Source organism: Furipterus horrens, unplaced genomic scaffold, assembly GCF_987537825.1.
Source record: "Furipterus horrens unplaced genomic scaffold, mFurHor1.1.pri manual_scaffold_2, whole genome shotgun sequence".
Taxonomy (NCBI): domain Eukaryota; kingdom Metazoa; phylum Chordata; class Mammalia; order Chiroptera; family Furipteridae; genus Furipterus; species Furipterus horrens.
In genome coordinates, this window is record NW_028327172.1 from 158,558,446 (window position 1) to 158,580,943 (window position 22,498).

Consider the following 22,498-nt stretch of genomic DNA (forward strand, 5'->3'; position numbering starts at 1 on the left):
ACAGAGACCTAATTACTGGAATCAATGTATAAGACAAATGCTAGGGCATCAAGAATGAGGTCAGAGCACATCTATTAAGCCTGCAGCACAAGATCAGGTTGGGGCCAGAGCAAGTTGGAGGATATAAAACCTAGGAATCCTGGATTTTTTTAAACTCAGGAAAATAATTAATTCTAGAGCTTGGAGAAGAGTTTGGCCTGCAGCTAAAGGCTAATGGCCTCCTAATATGACATTCTGAGACATTTGAGGACTAGGACCAAGGAAGATATTACACCTGTCAGGCAAGTCAGTCATTAGGAAGGCCCAACTGACTTAATTACTAGGCTGCATCTAGTGGTTACTTAGCATAGACTATCCATTAGGCAGTCTACTTGGAAGCCACACAAGGAGGCAAGGCAAGAACAGATTCCCAGGACTGTAGTGTGCAGTATATTTACCAGTCACTCACAGATTTTTCTATTTAACCCAGGACTAAATTGTTTGCAAAGAACTTCTGTTCTTCTCAGGCCTGTATGTTGGTGCTCTTGACAAATAACATTCTTTAAGGTATATTCCATTTCTGATTCCACCTGAGTTATAATACTATTAGGGGAGCTACTCCATTGTCTAAGAATTTCAGTGGAATTCTTGTTGATGATACTGTTGTTTATAAATTTTGCATTCTTCGCTAGATGCCGTTTTGGTAACTGCCATCTCTGCCAAGCCTCCAAGTCATAGCTTCAGTGAAAAATTCCTTGGGTTAGCCAGAAAGGAATCATTTTAATGCAGACCAACCATAAAAGATCTTATAAAAAACTCTTTATAAAGAGTTTTGTCTGGAAAACAATACTTCCCAACATTGGATTTAAACCCCAGAATTGGATCCAACTCAAATTTCACAACTTTGTCTTTAATGTTGACATATTTTTCTTTCAACATGGAAGGGGATGAGTACTCAACAGTAGTGAACTCCCAGTGCATTCTGAGAAATGGAGGCAATAAAAGAGTTACTTGCTTTAATAATTCCAAAAGGATTTTCTGCTAGATCTTCAAAAATTTGAATATCAGCTATAACTTTTATGTGTTAAATGCTGCTGTTCTTTTTTTTAACCAGCAGCTGTGAGAAGAGGCTGACGTTTTTAAAAAAGGGAGCAGGGAAAAGCTATATTGAGAAAGGGGTCAGTGATATTTTTTTTTTTTTTTTTTTTTGCTAACAGCCTTCATCGTTCAATTGAGGTTTGTTCAAATATCTTCCAGTAAATCAGAGTAAGGTTTGCATTTTCTTCCCTTTCTTATCTCATTGTGACCTAGAAAGTAGGTATTCAATGTAAATATTTTTGAATAATTCAATGAATGAATGAATAAATAAAGAGTGTGTAAATGACAGTTTCCATAGAAGTGCTTTGACAGAAAGCTAATTCTTCCCTTTCCTAAATCAGAAGGAAGAGATAAATGGGCCTAGCCAGCATACTAGAGGCCAAGTCACTCAGAACCAGGTCTATCAGGAGGCACATGAGTCTGAGCAGATTAGACAGGCTAATAAGCCATGATAGAAGAGTGTTCTCCATGACCCCTTTCTCAGATGCCCTCAGTCTGCCTTTAAACTCCCCCAAACACTCCTCTGCACTTATATAGACCTTTTTCATGTGGAGAACTAGAGTTATTGGGCCACAGGAGAGGGAGAAGTTGGAATAGAGAACTATTATGCTTCCTGCCTGAGACTGAGATTGTATATTACACTCAGCACACTGTATATTATTTCATCTAATCCTCAAGCAATTGTAAAAGATGGGAATCAGTGCTCTTTCCTTTGGACAGATGGAAGAAGCTCAGGTATAGAGATGTTGGAAAAATTGCTCAAACTTACACAGCTAGCCAGTGGGGATTTTGATTCCAGAGTCCTTTAACCACATCGAAACCTTTAGTCAAAGAAACATGGCCATCTTCACAATTTGGCCTCATCTTAGAATCACTACCTCATCACTCTGTCCAGAGGAGAGAAAAGTATTTCTTGAATAGAGGGCACTTTAGAAAGTTAATTCCAATTTTTCCATTAAATCTTTTTGCTGTTCTGAAGACATGTAAGGTCAAGTGCACAAGGCAGAGAGGTAAGATAAATGAGAATCTGGGTGGTAATCTAGAAACATTTTCAAGCCAGCAAGAGCTCAATTAACAGTCTTGTCAAAGCATGGAAAGCTGAGGTGGGGAAGGCAGGGAGACAGAAAACCAGGGAGGTCCTTCTCTTTTTCACCTTCATCACCTTTTTACTGTCACAAACCTCCTTGCAGGCAGTCATGTCCATCTCCAGTGTCCTCCCTCTTGTCACAAGGTCTCAATCTACCTGACCATAATGAGCAATTTGTTCTAATCCACGAATAGAAACTGCAATTTGATTCATTTTAGTGACATTTCAAGAAGGGAGATGCTTAAACAAGCTATTTGGTGTCCTCTACATTATTATTGAAGGTTAATCGCTACCCAATATGCATACTTGAGCTCCAAACTATGTTTTTGAGAAAATGGAATAATTAAACCACAAGTAGCAATTACTTGTATTTTAGTAGGCTTCCTGCCATAGCAACATTATTAAGTAATATCTCCTCTAAGTTGACAGTCAGCTCTCAAATTTCTATTTTGAAATGTGTGTGCTATATATTAATTTCTTTTAATTTGTTCAGTATTGAATCTGGAAAGAGGTCATCATCTGACTGAAATCGGAAATCAATATTTTTGCTATGGCTTATTCTTTCCATAAACTTCTTATGTCAGAAATCTATCACCACTTGAATATTACGTCGGCAGCCGTCCGTCTCGAGAGACGATGGTGTAGCTTCTTAAGAGTCTATCTGCACCGCCGAGAATGGCTGTGCAGTCCGACTCGGGAGTGACACGGTATCTGTCTCCTCCCGTGTTGAATCGACATCTTGCGATGACGCTGGAGTGTCCTCTCCAGTGAAGCTGAAGCTACAGAGCCTGGGCAGGGTGATATGGAGGGTCTGCTGTTGCCCATGCAGCAGACCCCCCCTCTCTTCGCAGCTGAAGGGTCCAAGGGAAAGACGGAGTCAATACAGCTTGGCTTCAGGTGCGCCGCAGGAGTTGCCGGTGTTGACTACAACATCAAACCGCCTTAGGGACTCCGGCTCCGGATTTTCTGTCGGGGTTTACTCCCTTAGCCTTTCCCCTGAAGAGGTATGCCGCAAGGCAGCGGAGGTTTTTTGGAGTCAGAGTTTTCCTTCTCTGATGTACCCTGACTGGAAGATCGAACCAGCGACACTTAGCTCGCACTTGAATATATTCTAAGCATATAAACACTACCTTATTAGAAATATTTCTAAGTTTGTTTTAGAAATGTGGTTCTGATACATCTTTACAGAGTTAATGTTTCACAGCCACTTAAAATTCTGTATTTAAAGAATATTTATTGACATGAGAAGTGTTCATAATATCAGTGGAAAATATGTTAAAGTGTTCTATATGGTCCTCAACAGGTGGCTCGGTTGGTTGGTTGGAACATTGTCTTGTGCACCAAAGGATTGTGGGTTTAATTCCCAGTCAAGATACATGCCTAGACTGCATGTTCGCTCCTCAGTTGGGGTGCATGCAGGAGGCAACAGATTGATGTTTCCCTCACATTAGTGTTTCTCTTTATCTCTAAAATTCTAAAATCAATAAACATATACTCAGCTGAGGATTAAAAAAATAATAAATAAATATTCTATAGTGCACAGATATACACATTAAAAAAACTATTAGAAAAAATATTCAAGCTATCTCTGGATGACGGCTTTTGACTAGTTTTACTTTCTTTTTAACTTTTTTGTCTTTTCTGTTTTTTGTAATGAGTACAAATTTTATGCTTTATTATAATTATTAATATTTTATGGAATACAAAAATTATTTTATTTAAAACTCAAACTCTACATATAGAGCTAAACTATCCTTAAATATCTTACCATTTCAATCCCCTTCCCTGATATGAATAGTTACTAATTTTGATGAATAGTAGGGTTTACCAACAATGGTTCTATGGACATTTCAGATAAGATCATTCTTTTGGGGGTTGGGAGCTATGTTCTACTATAGGATACTTTGTAGCAGCCTCGATGTCTATCCACTGGATGCCAGTAGTATGCCCCCCTCCTTAGTTGTGACAACCAAAACTGTCTCCAAGACATTTTCAAATATCCTCTGGTGGCCAAAACTATACCCCCAGTCCCCATTGAGAATACTAGTATACAGCTTCCTAGGCCTATTCTTCCTCTGCATCAGAACACATATGCACCCCAAAAGAAATACATCATTTAAAAAGATAGGAAGATGGTGGCCAGATAGGTGGAAGCTGAGCCCACTGCTTGTGCCCCCAGCATGGATTTTCAGCTGATAATTTGACAAGTGACCAGAGCAATCAACAGAATCTCAGCTGATGTAAATTTTTGAAACCAAGGAGTACAGAGGATGATTTGTACCATCCAGTAACAGATTTTATAAGTTGAAGGGGAAATACCTTGTGTGAGATGCCTGCAGCAGAGGAGAGGACAAACAGAAAACACAGTTTAATAGTTCCCTCCCATCCAGGAGCAAGGAGCCCTGGTCTTGTACAGGGAACCCCCAATGCTAATTGGGAGAGACTTGGAAGATATATGGAGACTGGGAATCTCAGGCTGCACACACACAGTGAGCAGCATGTTCAATAGCTGCTGCACCAGCAGGTAGAGTTCCAGAGAAAAATTCTACCTCCCAAACTTCCAGAGACATCAGCAGACTGTAGCGAACCCTGGGCAAGAGAGACTTTAGGTTTTGGGGAGGGTGTGAAGAACCAGGCAGTGAATCAGTGCTAAAAAAGGGGAGCAGATATGTGGTTGGGCAGGGACCCTGTCTGCATGTGCAGCTGCCCTGTGAGCAACGAAATCAGATTGAAAGCACAGTTTGTACCCACAGAATCCAGCTGGGCAGGAAGCTTAAAAAACTGCATGGCAAAGGATTGCAGGGACCCACCCAGGCAGGTCCTGTCACACCACAGTGTACAATGTGCTGGGAAGAGGAAAGCATGCCCAACCCCCACCTACAGGATTGCGAATTCTGCAGAACAGTAAGGCCAGTCTCAAGAACCCCTGCCAGTGCATATCTGAAGGAGAAAGAAATAGAATCTCTAAAAGAGCCTTTTCTGAACTTTTATCAGATGCTGCAAGTTACACTCGTTCCTCCTCAGGCACTATTCCACTCAAAACAGCAGATCAGAGAGATTAGAAATTGGCACAGCAAGAGGTATTCAGGGCCCCACCCAGCCTCAGCTCTTACAGAGAGCTGCCATCAGTGCCAAGAAGGAAAGAGCTACCCCTTTAACCCAGATTGGCCACCTCACATGAAATGGACAGGTAATATATCAGAGACTGCATTATTGGAAATAATCTGGAACAGACCAAGAGTGTGGCATAGGAGCAGGGGAACACACCCACCATCTTTCCTGAAGACTGAACAGCAACTTCCAGGTGAGAATCAGGGATCCCACCCTCCCAATTGTACCAGAAGCCCCTCTAGAGGCAGGTGGAGCTGTATATGCAGTGCTGTCAGACATTAGATGAACCACCCAAGGGGCCTTGTGGTGATAAAATGCCAGCAGGGCAGAACTGCAAGGACCAGCCAAGTTTGAAAAAGACAGCTACAGACTGTGGGTCACTTGTAGCTTCGAACAGGCTGCCTAAGGCTGGATTGGGACACCATCTAATATTATCAGAGATGTACACAGAAGGAGAAAACAATAGACAACTCTAAACTCTGCCGAGATGAATGAATTCCACTTCATTCTTCTTAATTATTTGCATTATTTTTTCCTGCATAGCTTTTTAACATTTTTCTTCAATTTTGTTCCTATTATTTCACTGTTTTTTAATTTTAGTTTTATTTCAAATCTCATATTTTACTCTTCTCTGCTCTTAATCCATTTTGCCTTCTTTCTTCCCTTCCTTAATTTCATTTAAAATTCTTTTTTTCTTTCTACATCTTGTTTCTATTCCTCACTCTTACTATTTCTTCTCCCTCTATCTTCTCAAAACCATTTTTCTTTCCATTAGTCATCTCACATTCTTTTTCCCTTTCTGATAAGATCCTTATTCTAGTTCCACCTGTATCAATCTTTGTTCATTTGCCATTGATATTGTGGTTCTTGTTGCATTTCTTCAATTTCATACCTATACGTTCATGATTTTTTATTTCAAATCTTATATTTTAATGTTCCCTTGTCCTACTCCATTTCACCTTCCCCTGCCCTTTCTTATTTTCATTTTAAATTTTAATCTGTCCCTCTTTTAGACTGATTTTGAATTCTATGGTTATTATTTCTCCTCCCTCTACCCTCTTAAAATCATTTTCTTTTCCTTTAGACATCTCATAATCTTTTTTCTTTTTCGTTTTTATCTTTTATTTCTTATAATATTCTCATTCTCTTTCCAGTTTTATTAATATTTGCTCATTTGTAATGGATATTACTGCTATGGTTATTTCTCTTCAATTTGGTTCCTATTTTTCACTATGTATTTTATTTCAAACCTCATATTATATTCTTACCTTTCCTTACCAGATTTTGCCCTATTTTCTCCTTTTTATTTATGTTTTAAGTTTTATTTTATTCCTTTATTTATTCTTATTCTCTACTCTTATTATTTCTCCTCCCTTTGCCCTCTCAAAATCATTTTTCTTTCCATTAGTCCCCTCATATTATTTTCTTTTCTTATAACATTCTTATTATCTTTACACCTTTATTAATATTTCCTCATTTACTGTTGATAGTGTGGTTGTGAGTGGAAGTTATTTTTGTGGGTGTGTGTTTGTGTTCTGAGTTGTTAAGTTTTGTCCTGAAAGTTTCTGAACAATAGCATACAAGACATGGTGGGTAGTGTGACTCAGTCAGCCAGCCAGAGGCAAGAACCCACCATTGAATGAGCCAACAACAATCAAAACACAGTTACAACAAAAGAGCCCACATAAACTGCATAAAGGGCATCCCTAGAATATCCAGTTCAGGAGGTAAAGGAGACTGCACCACTGAGTCCCATAGTATTCTACCACAGAAGATCCTCAATGACAGCATGAAGTCTAAGCAGTTTAATTTAATATGCAGAAACAAACAAGAAGTCACCTGAATTGGGGAGACAAAGAAACAACCTGCAATCAAAAGAAAAAGAGGAATCCCCAGAAAGAGTGCTAAATGAAATTGAGGCAAGCATTTTATCAGACATAGAGTTCAAAGTAATGGTTATAAGGATGCTCAATGAACTCAGTAAGAACTATGAGGAATTTTGTGGGAACTACATTAGCATGAAAAAAAAGATAAAGTAATTATGAATAAGAACAAGGAGAAAATGAAGAATACAATATCTGACATGAAGAATACACTAGAAGGAATTAAAAGCAGGTTCTATGAAGCAGAGGATCAATTCAGCGAGTTAGAAGACAAGGTAGAAAAAAACACCCAATCAGAGAAATAAAACAAATAATGACTGAAAAAGAATGAAGATAGTTTAAGGCACCTGAGCACAACATGAAATGTAACAATATTTGTATCATAGAAATGTCAGGTGGAGAAGAAAGGGAGCAAGAGATAGAAAACCTGTTTGAAAAAGTAATGACAGAAAATTTCTCTAATTTGTTGAGGAAAAGAGTTATGCAAGTTCAGGAAGCACAGAGGGTCTCAATGAAGATGAAGTGAAAGAGGCCCACTCCAAGACACATCATAATTGAAATGGCAAAATTTAGAGACAAAGAGAAAATATTAAAGGCAGCAAGAGAGAAACAGTAACATACAAGGGAGCTCCAATAAGGCTATCAGATGATTTCTCAACAAAAACACTACAATCCAGAAGGGAATGGCATGACATGTTCCAAGTAGTAAAGAGCAAAGACTTGCAGACAAGACTGCTCTATCCAGCAAGGCTCTCATTTATAATGGGAAGTAAAATAAGGAACTTCTCAGACCAAAAGAAAAAAAAAAAAAGAGCTAAAAGAGTACATCTTCACCAAACTAGCATTGCAAGAGGTGCCAAAGGCACTGCTTTAAGATGATGAAGAAAAAGAGAGAGAGAGAGAAAGAGGAGCACAGGTACAAAAGAAGAAAATGGCAATGAATAAATACCTATCAATAATAACCTTAAATGTAAATGAATTAATTGTTTTAATAAAAAAAATAAGGTAGCTGAATGGATAAGAAAACACAATCTTCATGTATGGTGTCTATGAGAAACCCACCTCAGAACAAAAGATCTACACAGGCTGAAAGTAAAGAGATATAAAAAATATTCCAAGCAAATAGACATGAAAAAAAAGAAAAAGCTGGGTTAGTGACTCTTATATCAGACAAAATAGAATTCAAAACAAAGGCCATAACAAGAGACAAAGAAGATGACTACACAATATTTAAGGAAGTAATCCATCAAGAAGAGATAACTCATGTAAACATATATGCACCCAACATAGGAGGAAAATTATAAGAAAAATCTAGGAGGACTTCAAGAAGATTGACAGTAATACAGTCATTGTAGGGGATTTTAACACCCCACTGTCAACAATGGATAGATCCTCTAAATAAAAAATCAACAAAGATCTTGTGGCATTGAAGGACATTCTATATAAAAGGGACTTAACTGATATTTACACAGCATTTCAGCCAAAAGAAGCAAAATATACATTCTTTTCAAATGCACATGGAACATTTTCAAAGCTAGGTCACATGGTTGGATACAAAACAAGCATCATATCAAGCATCTTCTCAGATCACAATGGCTTGAAACTAGAAACCAACCTCAAGAAAAACACTCAAAAATATTAAAATACATGGAGACTAAATAACATGTTATTAAATAATAAATGGGTTAACAATGAGATCAAGGAGAAGTAAAAAAGTATCTGGAAAAAAATGAAAAGGAATACACAACACAAAACCTATGAGACACAGCAAAGGCAGTCCTGAGAGGGAAGTTCATAGCAATACAGTCTAACCTAAAAAAGATAGAAAAATCTCAAATAAACAATCTAACCCTACATTTACAAGTACTAGAGGAACAACAACAAAGCCCAGAGCTACTAGAAGGAAGGAAATAATCAGTCATAGCAGAATTAAACAAAATAGAGACTGAAAAAAACAATTCAAAGAATCAATGAGTCAACAGCTGGTTCTTTGAAGAGATAAAGAACATTGACAAGACTTTAACCAGGCTCATCAAGAAAAAATGAGAGAGAATTCAAATAAATAAAGTCAGAAATGAAAGAGAAGAAATAAGAACCAAATGCCACAGGAATACAAAGGATTTTAAGAAATTACCGTGAACAACTATATGCCAATAAATTGGACAATCTGGGTGAAATGGGTAAATTTCTAGAAACATACTATCTTCCACACTGAATCAAGAAGAGGCAGAAAGCCTGAATAGATTAATAATAAATAACAAAATTGAAACAATAATAAAAAAATACTCCTGGCACACAAAAGTCCTGGACTGGATGACTTCACAGGTGAATTTTACCAAACATTCAAAAAAGAGCTAATACCTATGCTTCTCAAACCATTCCAAAAAGTTCAAGAAGATAGAAGACTGCCAAACTCTTTTTACAAGGCCAGTATTATCCAAATTCCATTACCAAGTAAGGTACAACAAAGAAAGAACATTACAGGCCAATATCTCTGATGAGCACAGATACTAAAATCGTCAACAAAATATTGGCAATCTGGATCTAGCAATACATTAAAAAGATCATACACCATGATCAAGTGGGACTTATCCTGGGAATACAAGGGTGGTACAATAGTCACAAATCAATAAACATAATATACTACATTTAAAAAATGAAGGACAAAAATCACATGATCATATCAATAGATGCTGAAAAAGTATTTGATAAAATCCAGAACCCAGCCCTGGCTGGTGTGGCTCAGTGATTTAGTGTCAGCCTGCAAACCAAAGGGTCACCAATTTGATTCCTAGTTAAGACACATGCCTGAGTTTCAGGTCAGGTCTCTAGTTGGGGCATGTGAGAGGCAACCATACATTAATGTTTCTCTCCTTCTCTTTCTCCTTCTCTTCCCTTCTCTCTAAAAATAAATTTTTAAATATTTTTTAATATCCAGCACCCATTTTTTATAAAAACACCCTGCAAAGTGGGAATAGAGAAAGCATACCTCAACATAATAAAAGCCATATATGAGAAGCCTACTGCCAATATCATACTCAGAAGGTAAAAACTTAAATCTTTTCCCTTAAGATCAAGAATAAGACAAGGGTGTCTACTTTTCACCACTCTTATTCAACATAGTATTAGAAGTTCTAGCCACAGTGATCAGACAAGAAGAATTACAAGGCATCCCAATTAGAAAGGAGGAAGTTTCCTATAGTAAGAAAAACTACATGACCTAATTAGTGAATTTTGCAGAATAGCTGGATATAGAGCGAGTATTCAGAAAGCAATAGCATTTGTGTACACCAACAATGAACTATCAGAAAGAGAAACTAGGAAAAAAATTTAATAGACTATAGCAACAAGAAAAATAAGCTACTTAGGAATAAACTTAACCAAAGAGTTAAAAGTACTTGGGACACTATAGAACACTGAAGAAAGAAATTAAGGGAGATACAAATAAATGGAAGCATATACCCCATTCATGGATTGGAAGAATTAACATTATTAAAATGTCCATACTAGCCAAAGCAATCTATATAGTCAAAACAATCCCTATTAAAATACCAATAGGATATTTCACAGATATAAAACAAATATTTCAAAAATTTATATGGAACCATTAGTTGTGATTTGGTCTTGTTCACTTCTGTAGGTATACTGTTTTGTGAATATATAAAATTTAATCATAGGTTCTACTTTTACTGGATATTTGGATTCTTCTTATCTTAATTATTATAATTCTGCAATACATATATTCCTGATCATGGGTTCTGGGCATATGTGTGTAAATTTCTCTGGGGTGTGTACATAGAAGTGGATTGACCATGTCAAAGTATCTATATGTGATTTAAACTCCCAGATGTGCTGAAAATAATTTCCCATCGCTTTACATCAGGTGTTCCCAACCCCCGGGCCAGACTGATACCAGTCCATGTCCTGTTAGGAACTGGGCACACAGCAGGAGATGAGTTGTGGGTGAGTAAGTGAAGCTTCATCTGTATATACAGCTGCTCTCCATTGCTCACATCACTACCTGAGCTCCACGTCCTGTCAGGTCAGCAGCAGCATTAGATTCTCATAGGAGCATGAACCCTACTGTGAACTGCACATGGGAGAGATCTAGGTTGCATGCTCCTTACGAGAACTTAATGCTTGATGATCTGAGGTAGAGCTGAGACAGTGATGCTAGTACTGGGGAGCAGCTGCAAATACAAATTATCATCTGCAGAGAGGTTTGACCGTACAGAGACCATAATAAATAATTCCCTTGTAGATTTATATCAAAACCCTATCAGTGAGTAGTTAAGTGACGATTAAGCTGCATCTGCTGGCAGGCTATAAAGCCATCCATCCTCCAACACCCACCCCCCAACCCCCAACTCTATAGAAAAATTGTCTTCTATGAAACCTGTCACTGGTGCCAAAAATGTTGGGGACCGCTTCTCTAAATCCTCACCTCTATACAAAGCCATTAGAATGTTGATGTGTTTCCTGTTTTTTAATACTATATAATGGAATATAAACACTCACAAATAAGATAGATGAAATATAGGCCTCTGTCTTAGCTTGAGCAGCTATAAAAAATATCATAGACTGGGTGGCTTATAAACCATAAAAATTTATTTCTCATAATCTGGAGGCTGAAAAGTCCAAGATCAAGGTGTTGGTAGTGGTGAAAAGCTGCTTTCTAGTTAATAGATGGCTGTCTTCTTGCTGCATGCTTACATAGTGGAAGGGGTAAAGGAACTCTCTGGAGTCTCTTTTATAAGGGTACTAATCCCTGGCTGGTTTAGCTCAGTGGATTGAGCGTCGGCCTGCGAGCTAAGTGTCGCTGGTTCGATCTTCCAGTCAGGGTACATCAGAGAAGGAAAACTCTGACTCCAAAAAACCTCCGCTGCCTTGCGGCATACCTCTTCAGGGGAAAGGCTAAGGGAGTAAACCCCGACAGAAAATCCGGAGCCGGAGTCCCTAAGGCGGTTTGACGTTGTAGTCAACACCGGCAACTCCTGCGGCGCACCTGAACCCAAGCTGTATCGACTCCGTCTTTCCCTTGGACCCTTCAGCTGCGAAGAGAGGGGGGGTCTGCTGCATGGGCAACAGCAGACCCTCCATATTACCCTGCCCAGGCTCTGTAGCTTCAGCGTCATCACAAGATGTCGATTCAACACGGGAGGAGACAGATACCATGTCACTCCCGAGTCGGACTGCACAGCCATTCTCGGCGGTGCAGATAGACTCTTAAGAAGCTACACCATCGTCTCTCGAGGCGGACGGCTGCCGACGAATCCCACTCAAGAGAGACCCACCCTCTTCATCTGATTACTTCCCAAAGGCCCCACTTCCAAATTACCAATATAATTTTGAGCGTACATAAACATTCAGTCTATAGTAGCCTCTGAACTGAATGAATACTAGATGAAGTTATTTGAATGAGTTTCTCCACATCCCTGGGTGAGTTTGACCAGTACCCTATGAATTTCAACATCTTCCCCTTGACAGAAGCTTATGGAAGAGGTGAAGATGAGGCTACCAATGCAGAATGTGGAGAATGCCAGGGTACCAGCCAGAAAACATTTCAAATGCCATCACCAAATCCAAGAGGTTAGCTAAAATATGTGTTCCAAACACAATGATTTCTTAATCAGATCAAACTGAATAACAACCCAGTTATAAGCTCAAGCATTGAGCCCTTTCCTCTCTGTTCATATCTGGTCCTTCAACAGTAGTTCCCTAATCAGGAAAAGACATCACCTCTTACCCTGTGGTCTCAATCAGAGATAGAGTCTTTTAACTGAATTATCTTCCTCTTGGTCACCCACACCCAATAACCTAACACCCAACAGGTCCACTTCTGCCTATCCCCATCTCCAATAATCTAATACCTTAGTCTAGGCCATGTTGATTGCCTACGTGCATGCTTCAACAGCCTCCTAACTGCTCTCCCTGCACCAAATGAATTTCAGGCTCCAAAGTCAGGGCTCTGATCTGTTTGCACATCTTTGTCAGCTTAGCACAGAGCCTGACACATAGTACTGCATTTGGTAAATAAATGAATAAATTTATTCTTTTTTCTCTCTAGACTATTCACCAGGGTGATTTCAAAAACTGGTATAATTATATTGGGGCAAACCTTTAAGCCTGTTGATGGTTTCTTGTTAATTTTAGGATAAAATTCCAAGTTATTTGGTGTAACTTATAAAACTCTGAAAGATCTTCCGCTGGCCTAACACTCAAGCTTTATATTCACAATTTCTCTTCTTGGAAACCATACTCCAGTAATTCTAAACTCCTATCAGAGCCTAGCACAATCTTAGCTATCTCGTGTCTCTGGGAATTTGCAGACACAATGCTCTTTCCCTGAAACACTTCCATAATGGCTCTTTCCTTCATAGAAATCATAAGAGTTATTTACAAATACTCTGGCTCTTTCTCCACCCAGGTACAGCAGGGTTGCATTTCCTTGACCTCTTATAACTATGGTGTCCATGTCAAGCTTTTTGGCTAATGAAATTTGAGCAGAAGTGACTTGCACCACTTCTGGGCTAATGATTACAGAGTCAGTGTATATACAAGCCATTGTAACCTCTTTGTTTCTGTCTCAGGAATAGGGAAGCAGACTTAGTCTTACACTAACTGAGCCTTTGGATATGATCCACAATAAACAAGTAGAATGAGTGGGAAAGACATCTTTGATATTTTTAAGCCAATGAAAGTTTGGGATATTGGTTACTGCAGCAGATTCTGACCTGTTCTGAATGGTAACTCCACACTCCTTAAACACCTTTCCTTAGCACACATGCATGCAAACATGTCCTTTAGATTTCAACTCTGATATTTTTCCTTGACCCATCAAATTGGAGTCAGCAATTTCAAAGACTCAAAATAGTATACAAAAAATAATTGAACAAACTGCATGTGTGTGCATGCGTGCGTGCGTGTGTGTGTGTGTGTGTGTGTGTGTGTGAAGGAGGCAATCTAGAGATGCTGTGAGAAGATTCAGTGATAAGGAAGGGCAGAACATTCATATGTTTGTAACACTAGTAGGGATTAAAAACTAGAGAAGAAGATCACTTTGGGCCCCAGTGTTCTGTCTTTTTAAGAAGAAATGGAAGGTGACTTAAAAAAAAAAAAACTGGCCTGATTGAGAAACCAGGTTTTATTTATTTTTTTCTATTTGTGCCATACAATAAACATTACCTTGGGCAAGTCATTTCTGATTCAGATTGTAGTTTCCCCCAACCCTAGGTTGGATTGGAATTTACAGACTTACCTATATGACTGCTTCAAGTCCTATTTCAATGACTCCTCTCTCTCTCTCTCTCTCTCTCTCTCTCTCTCTCTCTCTCTCTCTCTCTCTCTTCTTTCCTCTCTCTCTCCAGAGAAGACTATGATTCAAATGTCTTTACACATAGGATGTCTGGCCATCAGAAATGCTCTCTGATAAATACAAGAGACGACTTTCCTTCTCAGTACCACCAATTCTGCTTTTGAATATGTGTCCATGTGCATACTCCTTGTTTGCAAGTAAAAAAATAATCGTTGACTCTTAAATTTGCTTAAAATAAGCTTCTACTCCAGAAATGACAGGCCTCAAGTCTGTCACCTTGATTCTTGGCAGTACACTAAAGTTCATGGAGCTAGTTCCTGAACTGCCCTAGGTCTGTATCATGGCCAGTATCACAGCTGGTGGCCTTCTCAAGGCTTATCAAATGTGTGGGTTGGATAGCTTCTGAGAAAATCCACCAGGCAGCATAAGGAGGAATTTCAACCATGATTATTCTTTTGGACAGACTCTCCCCCTCTCATTTCCTCAATATCTCTGCTTCCCCTGCCTCCCTCTCACCTCTGTCTCACATTCACTTTTACCCTCTTCTCTCACTGCCTTCTGTGTTTGGTGAGTATGAAATGTGACTTAGGACTGTTAACTTTGTTGATAAGTGGGAAAGAGACCCAGTATTATCATAATCTCCTTCTCCTTTTTGGTTTGTTTTAAATATTATAAGATGAAACAGAATATTCTTGAAACCATGACAATTTTTCAAAGAAAGAATCTCATTAGCTTTTCTTTGGAGAAAAGAGAGGTTGTTTGCTCTCTTACTTGGGGTCAGAAACCCTTTATAGAGGCTGGAATGGGGCTTGCATTCAGAGAAAGCACTCCACCATTCTTCCCTGAGACCTTTCTGACCTTACTTTCATTCCCTTCCACTGCTCTTTTTACCCCTGTATTTCACTTCTGGAAGTCAGTTCTTCCAACCTACAGGGGTTTTTGATAACAATGAAAATTACTGAGACCTCTTTAAGAATTGTTTGGTGTGAAAACAACGTCACAAACACTTGAGTAGTCATTCAAGTTGTGGCATTGAAGTGTACTCAGGCATGATGATCCGGGATATTTAGGAGAACTGAGAACACTTTTCAATATATCGTTAAAAGAAAGAGAGCTTAAGATGTTTTCTTCATCTCAGTCAACCTGCTAGTTCAAAGCCAATAATTAGTACACAATTACAAAACTAGGTTTGATAGATTTGGCACCATTTTAAGGTTGCTTCCTCCTGGAGCTATTATTTTGTAGCATATTCCTTTTCAGAGAAAACTTAAGGCTTGTCTGTGTATATTCAAGTGTATGCAACATGGGAAACCAAAGCATGTATTTGCTTCAATTCTGTGAGGAAGAGAATCTTATATCTGAATTTTGAGCTCTAATTTTCCCACAACATTGTTTTCCTTTGATCCCTTCAGATACAATTTAATAACCTAGATGAAACAAGGATTAAATAGCATTAGGAAAGCAGGATACAGGGTAGCAATTTATTGTTATACACAGCCCACTTCTCTCCAGGATGAGTTTTAAATCCTATTCAGGAGTACATCATAACAGTAGAAACAATTTCATGAGAAGTTTTCAGAATATATTAATTTTTTCCAAAGTAAGAATAAATGCTTAAAAAGAAGTATAAACAGTTGCATCAGTGTCAATTATGCTCATGTTATGATGCATATACAGAAATTAGCTAATTAAAACAAAGTAGTGTTGCCATTTCTGCTAACTTCATAATAAAATGAAACTATTCACAGCTAACATTTATTGAAAAGTTACTCAAAATCAAGTCCTGTAATAAGGGTTTTTATACCATTCACTATCTCATTTAACATTCAATCAGACCTGTGACAAAAAGTTCTATGAGCATCTCCATTTTACAAATGAATAAACAAAGAACACAAAGTTTAAGTAGTTTAAATGTCACTCAGTCTTTATACGACAGGGCCAATGCTTGAATCAATGTCTGTTCACTCTAAATCCACACCATTCTCAGCATAAAGATTAAGCTCAAGAATCTGGAATAGGAGTGTCTGGGTTTCAACTCCAGCTCTATATTTTTTATTTCAAGGTCTAGTTGAGGACATTTCTTAAAATCTCTGTGCCTGTATTGCCTCTGTAAAAAAGAGATTATCTAAAATCATGCCAGCCCTGTGAAGTTATTATAATGATTAAATGAGATAAAATATATAAATCGCTTAACAAACTGAATTATATTTATGAAGTGCTCAAGAAATGGTAGTTATCATTTGTTGTGCTTTTTTCCCCCTGCTGCTCACCCCTCCCAGAAAAAAAATAACCCTGATTTTTTTTGTTTTATTCTATATTTCACTTTTATTCTTCAGTAAAGCACAATAATGGTAATTAAAAAATAAGCCTTAGTTGGGGAGAGAGGGATTAAACAAAAGCCTAATAATAGCAGATGGATTACTAGCAGGCTTTCCCAACAGTATTTTGATGTTCAACCTTTCCTATAATGAAGGCAGTTACCCTAATTCAAACAGACCAATGCCATCAGCCATCTCTGCTGTGCTGGAAATGGGTTATGTGGCCATGCTCATGAGCAGTCCTGGAGCTGGTGGGTCTTTCCTATGCCAGGGCTTTGAATGAGTATTGTCCATGCCCTGAGAAGAGCGTGGAGGAGGAGAGACAGAAAGGCTGAAGGAAAAGGGAACAGATAGGGAACTAAGGTTGACTGAGAAACTATTTCATTTGATCCTAATGATAACAACTGTCTTTCTCCCTCCCTCTCTCCCATTCTTTCTTTCTCTTTCCCTTCATTCCTCCCTCCATTTCTTCTCCCTCTTCTTTCCCTTCCCTCATTCTCATTCTTTTTCTCTCCTTCACTTCCTCCCTCCCTTCCTCTTTCTTTCTTTCCTTCTTCCTTCCTTCCTTCCTTCCTTCCTTCCTTCCTTCCTTCCTTCTTTCCTTCCTTCCTCACTCCCTCCCTTTGTATTGTTTGATCCCCTACTTTTATTTATGCCCATTTTGCTGAGGAAACTGAGTATAAAAAGGCCAATAACTTGCTCAAGGTCAGAGGGTGTGTTTGTGATGTGTACCAAGTTCATTAGCACTTATCTTTTTCTGCTATATTCTTTTACCAAAAAGAGGATGGGGGCAGGTAGGAGAAGGGGTCACATCTATCTAGGAAGAAAGGGTAGAAGCAGAAGTATCTGTCATAATAACTCAGAGGCACACCCAGTGTCTTCTAGGTCATAGTTGCACTATCTTATTCCAGAACTTTGTTTATTCTTGCCTCTACTTCAAGAAAGAACTGTGTTGAATATCACCTGGGCTACTGCCTACTTTTTTACTTGTCTTCTAGACAAGAAATATATCAGCAATATCTTTCCCAATGCTTTGACATTTACATTTTCAGACAGTAATAAACTATGTTGCCTATTTGAGCATTGGGTTTTTCCCTCATTGCTAAATTGCACAGTTTGCTGCACTTTGCTGGATTTGCAAATTGTGAATATGGGAGCAACTTCCTTGGGGACTGATTATATTTTTCAAAAATCTGCATTTCTGTATTATTAACTCTCAAGGAGGCAAAAGGAAAAAAGGTCTTCTTTTTTACTAACTGAACATTGCTCTGGGCTTGGTAGGTAAAACTAGGCTGTGAGAATAATAAAGCCCTTTAGGCATTTCTATTACACTTTTGGACAAGCAGGTGTCCAAGATGGAGTTAAAATATGTAAAGTACAATGTTCTATCTTATATAGGGGAGGGTTTCTAAATGCCCTATGCTTGTTTTGCATTCCCTTAAAATACCTTGCCATTTCCTGAGGAAAACAAAAGTACTTGTCCAGTTCCAGCAAGTCTACCAGGCCTCAGTGCTGGTTACTTCTGTCTAGTAATAGTTACAACTATTTTGCATAGGTGGTGTTTATGTGTTCATTAAAATGCCAATTATTTTTTATGATTTGATCAATAAAACATTAGCAAACAGCTTATGGATACATTTATAAGAAGACTGAGAAAATGATAATCAATCAGTGAAAGATGTATAAAGTAAGATTTCAAACATACATGATGCTTTATCAAATCAACCATTAGAGACAATGGCAGGAACCATTGGAATGGAATGTAACCTCTTTTTTAATTGTATTCTTTCCATTACTATTTAATCCCCTATGTCCCTCTCCCTGCTGCAAATCACCACACTATTGCCCATGTCTATGAGTTCTTTTTCCTTTTAGTTCAACCCCTCGATCCCCTAACATCCCCCTACCAATAACTGTCATCCTGCTCTCCATCTATGAGTCTGTCTCTATTTTGCTTGTTAGTTCAGTTTCTTCATTATATTCCACATATAAGTGAAATCATATGGTATTTTTTTCTCTGGCTTATTTCACTTAGTATAATTTTCTCCAGGTCTAGCTATGCTATCACAAAGAGTAAAATTTTCTTTTTTATGGCCAAGTAGTATTCCATTACCCTGGCTGGTTTGGCTCAGTGGATTGAGCGTCGGCCTGCGAGCTAAGTGTCGCTGGTTCGATCTTCCAGTCAGGGCACATCAGAGAAGGAAAACTCTGATTCCAAAAAACCTCCGCTGCCTTGCGGCATACCTCTTCAGGGGAAAGGCTAAGGGAGTAAACCCCGACAGAAAATCCGGAGCCGGAGTCCCTAAGGCGGTTTGACGTTGTAGTCAACACCGGCAACTCCTGCGGTGCACCTGAAGCCAAGCTGTATTGACTCCGTCTTTCCCTTGGATCCTTCAGCTGCGAAGAGAGGGGGGGTCTGCTGCATGGGCAACAGCAGACCCTCCATATCACCCTGCCCAGGCTCTGTAGCTTCAGCTTCACTGGAGAGGACATTCCAGCGTCATCGCAAGATGTCGATTCAACACGGGAGGAGACAGATACCGTGTCACTCCCGAGTCGGACTGCACAACCATTCTCGGCGGTGCAGATAGACTCTTAAGAAGCTACACCATCGTCTCTCGAGACAGACGGCTGCCGACGACGACGAGTATTCCATTGTGTAAATGTCCCATAGTTGTTTTATCCACTGATCTACTGATGGATATTTGGGCTGCTTCCATATCTTGGTGATTGTAAATAATGCTTCAATGTACATAGGGGTGCTTATGTTCTTTCAAATTAGTGTTTTGGGTTTCTTCACATATATTCCCAGAAATGGGATCACAGGGTCAAAATGCAGATCCATTTTTAATTTTTTGAGATACTGCCATACTGCTTTCCACAGTGGCTGCACCAGTCTGCATTTTCACCAACAGTGCAGTAGGGTTCCCTTTTATTCACATCTTCACCAGCACTTGTTTGTTGATTTATTAATCATAGCCATTCTGACAGGTGTTCCCCTTAAGATCAAGAACACCTCTCTTATTCAACATGGTACTGGAAGTCCTAGCCATGGCTACCAGACAAGAAGAGGAAACAAAAGGCGCCCAGATTGGAAAACAAGAAGTAACACTGTCTTTATTTGCAGATTACATGATCCTGTACATAGAGAACCCCAAAGATTCCATCAAGAAACTACTAGAGCTGATAAATGAATTCAGCAAGCTTTCCTCTTAGTATTCAAAGGCCTTAATAGCCTTCCTGAATATTGAAGGAGGAAGCACATTTTAGTTATGGCCAAGAAAAAGACATTTATGAAGCAATTTCTCCTGATTGATGATTTGAAGCCATGAGGTGCTTCTGATTTAAAAACAAAAATCTAACCAATTAGATTTTTAGGGCAATGTTGGAAGAAACAAAGTTCCTCATTTGATTTCATTGACTCAACACATTCTGGGAATAACAAGTACCCTGTTATTCCCCAAGTGAGAAGGCAGATGCCTGCAGAATATCTGCTTAATAGAAGCACCATCACTTGGTAAAATGTCTGCTCACATTTCCCTGGGCTCCTCAGGAGTGGGAATAAACCAAGCATAATACCATTTGCTTCTGTGGTACAGCTACAGTGTTATAACCAAGCAAGGTGGAAGTAAATATTTTTCTGCTTTTCAACAGAAACACATTCCTGTTTAGCCCCCTCTTTACAAATATACTGTTCCAGGATTGAGTTTCTTAGGGACATCTTTACTTTGTCTCTTAATTAGAAGGGAAGGGGCCAAAAAATAGTGATTTCAGTGAGTCTAAGCACTACTACTGATTGCTTGATATGTACCTACTAAGTGTTCATGAATATTCATCTCATTCTGTTTTTTTCCTAGTGTTCAAAGAAGTGCTTCACTTTACTAGAGCTGTTTAGAATATCTTTTAGGATTCTAGAGTACTTTATGAAAAAAGCAAATTTAGGTTCAATGTGAAAGAAATATAGGTAGGCTTGAGGGAGATGTTTCAGAAAGTTAGAATTTCTTAACCCTGGAAGCAATATAGAATCCCCAGAGGATATTTTAAAACATACTTTGCATAATTTAAATCAGATTCTGCCGAGGTGGGGTAATTACAACATATTGATTTGAAACTTTCTAGAAGAGCTTAATGCACAGTCAGGATGAAAATGGCTGTTGTGCATGTTTAAGTTCCTAAATACAGTTTTACCATCTGTAAGAGAATGGATTTCATTGGGAAAAGGGCCTGAAGAAGGAGTTCACTAAAGAAGATGTACAAATAGCCAATAAGTATTTTAAACCTCAATTGTAATTTAAAAAAATACAAAGTGAAACAGTAATGGAATACCATTTTTGTGCATCATGTTGATGAAGTTTTAAAACTGACAATATTTAACTGGATGTACAAGACATAGTAAGTAGTTGCCTTGCCAATGCCCATTACATACCCTTGCTGCTGTGAGCAATGATATGGCAAGGGTGGGCTTGACCCTAACTCCACTCCTGGGTGATCTTTGTGTGGCAGTGCCCATCAGGGCAACAGAATTCCCCATCCTCAATATTTGGTGATCCTGGCTTAAATTGGCCAATCAGAATGACTTTTGTCAGTGGTTGTAGCACTGAGTCTTCTTTGTCCTCAAAACAGAAAAGAAGAATTGCATCACGTCACTAACAGTTATCTTGTAGCTGCAAGGCAATCAGACTAAGGGTGAAACTAACAATGGAGGAAACAGTGAAGCTATGATCCTCCAGTTGTGTATGCCAATAAGTCTTCTTTCTGTTTAAGCCAGGTTGAATTAGTTATTATTATTATTGCTTATTACTGAACACACGCTACTTCATCTAATAAGGTTGCAATAGGTACTAACAAATTCAACTGTTGGGACTGCATATTGGAAGCAACCTTTCCAGCAGGCAATTCAACAATACAGAGCAGAAATTTTAAAAATAATCACACTCTTCACTCAATAATCCACCTCTAAGAGTTTATCCTATTGAGATAATCATAGAGACTTGTATATAATATTCATGTTATTTTTAATAGCACACAAGGTCAACTTAATCTTACATAAGTAAAACTGGGCACATTTATATGGAGTAACCTTTAAAATAATGTTTTTAACAATAGTTACTAAAGATCATTAATAATGTTAAGTAAAAAAGTGTGCATATCTTCAGGAAATACAATCCAATATAAAGAATTATTCTGGCTAGTGAAATTATTTCCCTCTGAGAACCTTTCTCTGTTTTCCAAATTCTCTATAATAAGCATGTATCAGTTTTATAAGAAAGGGAAAAAAATGATTCTTAGCACACATGATAACAAAATCCTCTCCCAACCCTATATCTATTTTATATCTCCCAGAGGATAGCCCTTCCCCAAGAACCACACTTTAATCGTTCTAGGGCTCCAAGAAGCAATGGTCAAATTACATAAAACTCCTCCCCCTTCCAAGGTTTCCAGCTTTCTCCACCTGAGCCATGTGAGCAATATTTTCAGCAGCCCTGGGAACCAACCTTTATTCTCTGGGGCTACCATGGGACCTGAACTTCCAGTTCAAAGTCCTTTCCGTGGCATTATAATTGGGGCTGAAACAGAAGGAGAAGAGATTGAGTGGGGTCTTGGAAGCTCTCCTATACCTCTGCATCTCTAATCATAGGCTTTTTAAAGACTTAACAAATGATCTATTATAATTGTTTGACCAGCACCAAGGACAGCTTGACCTACT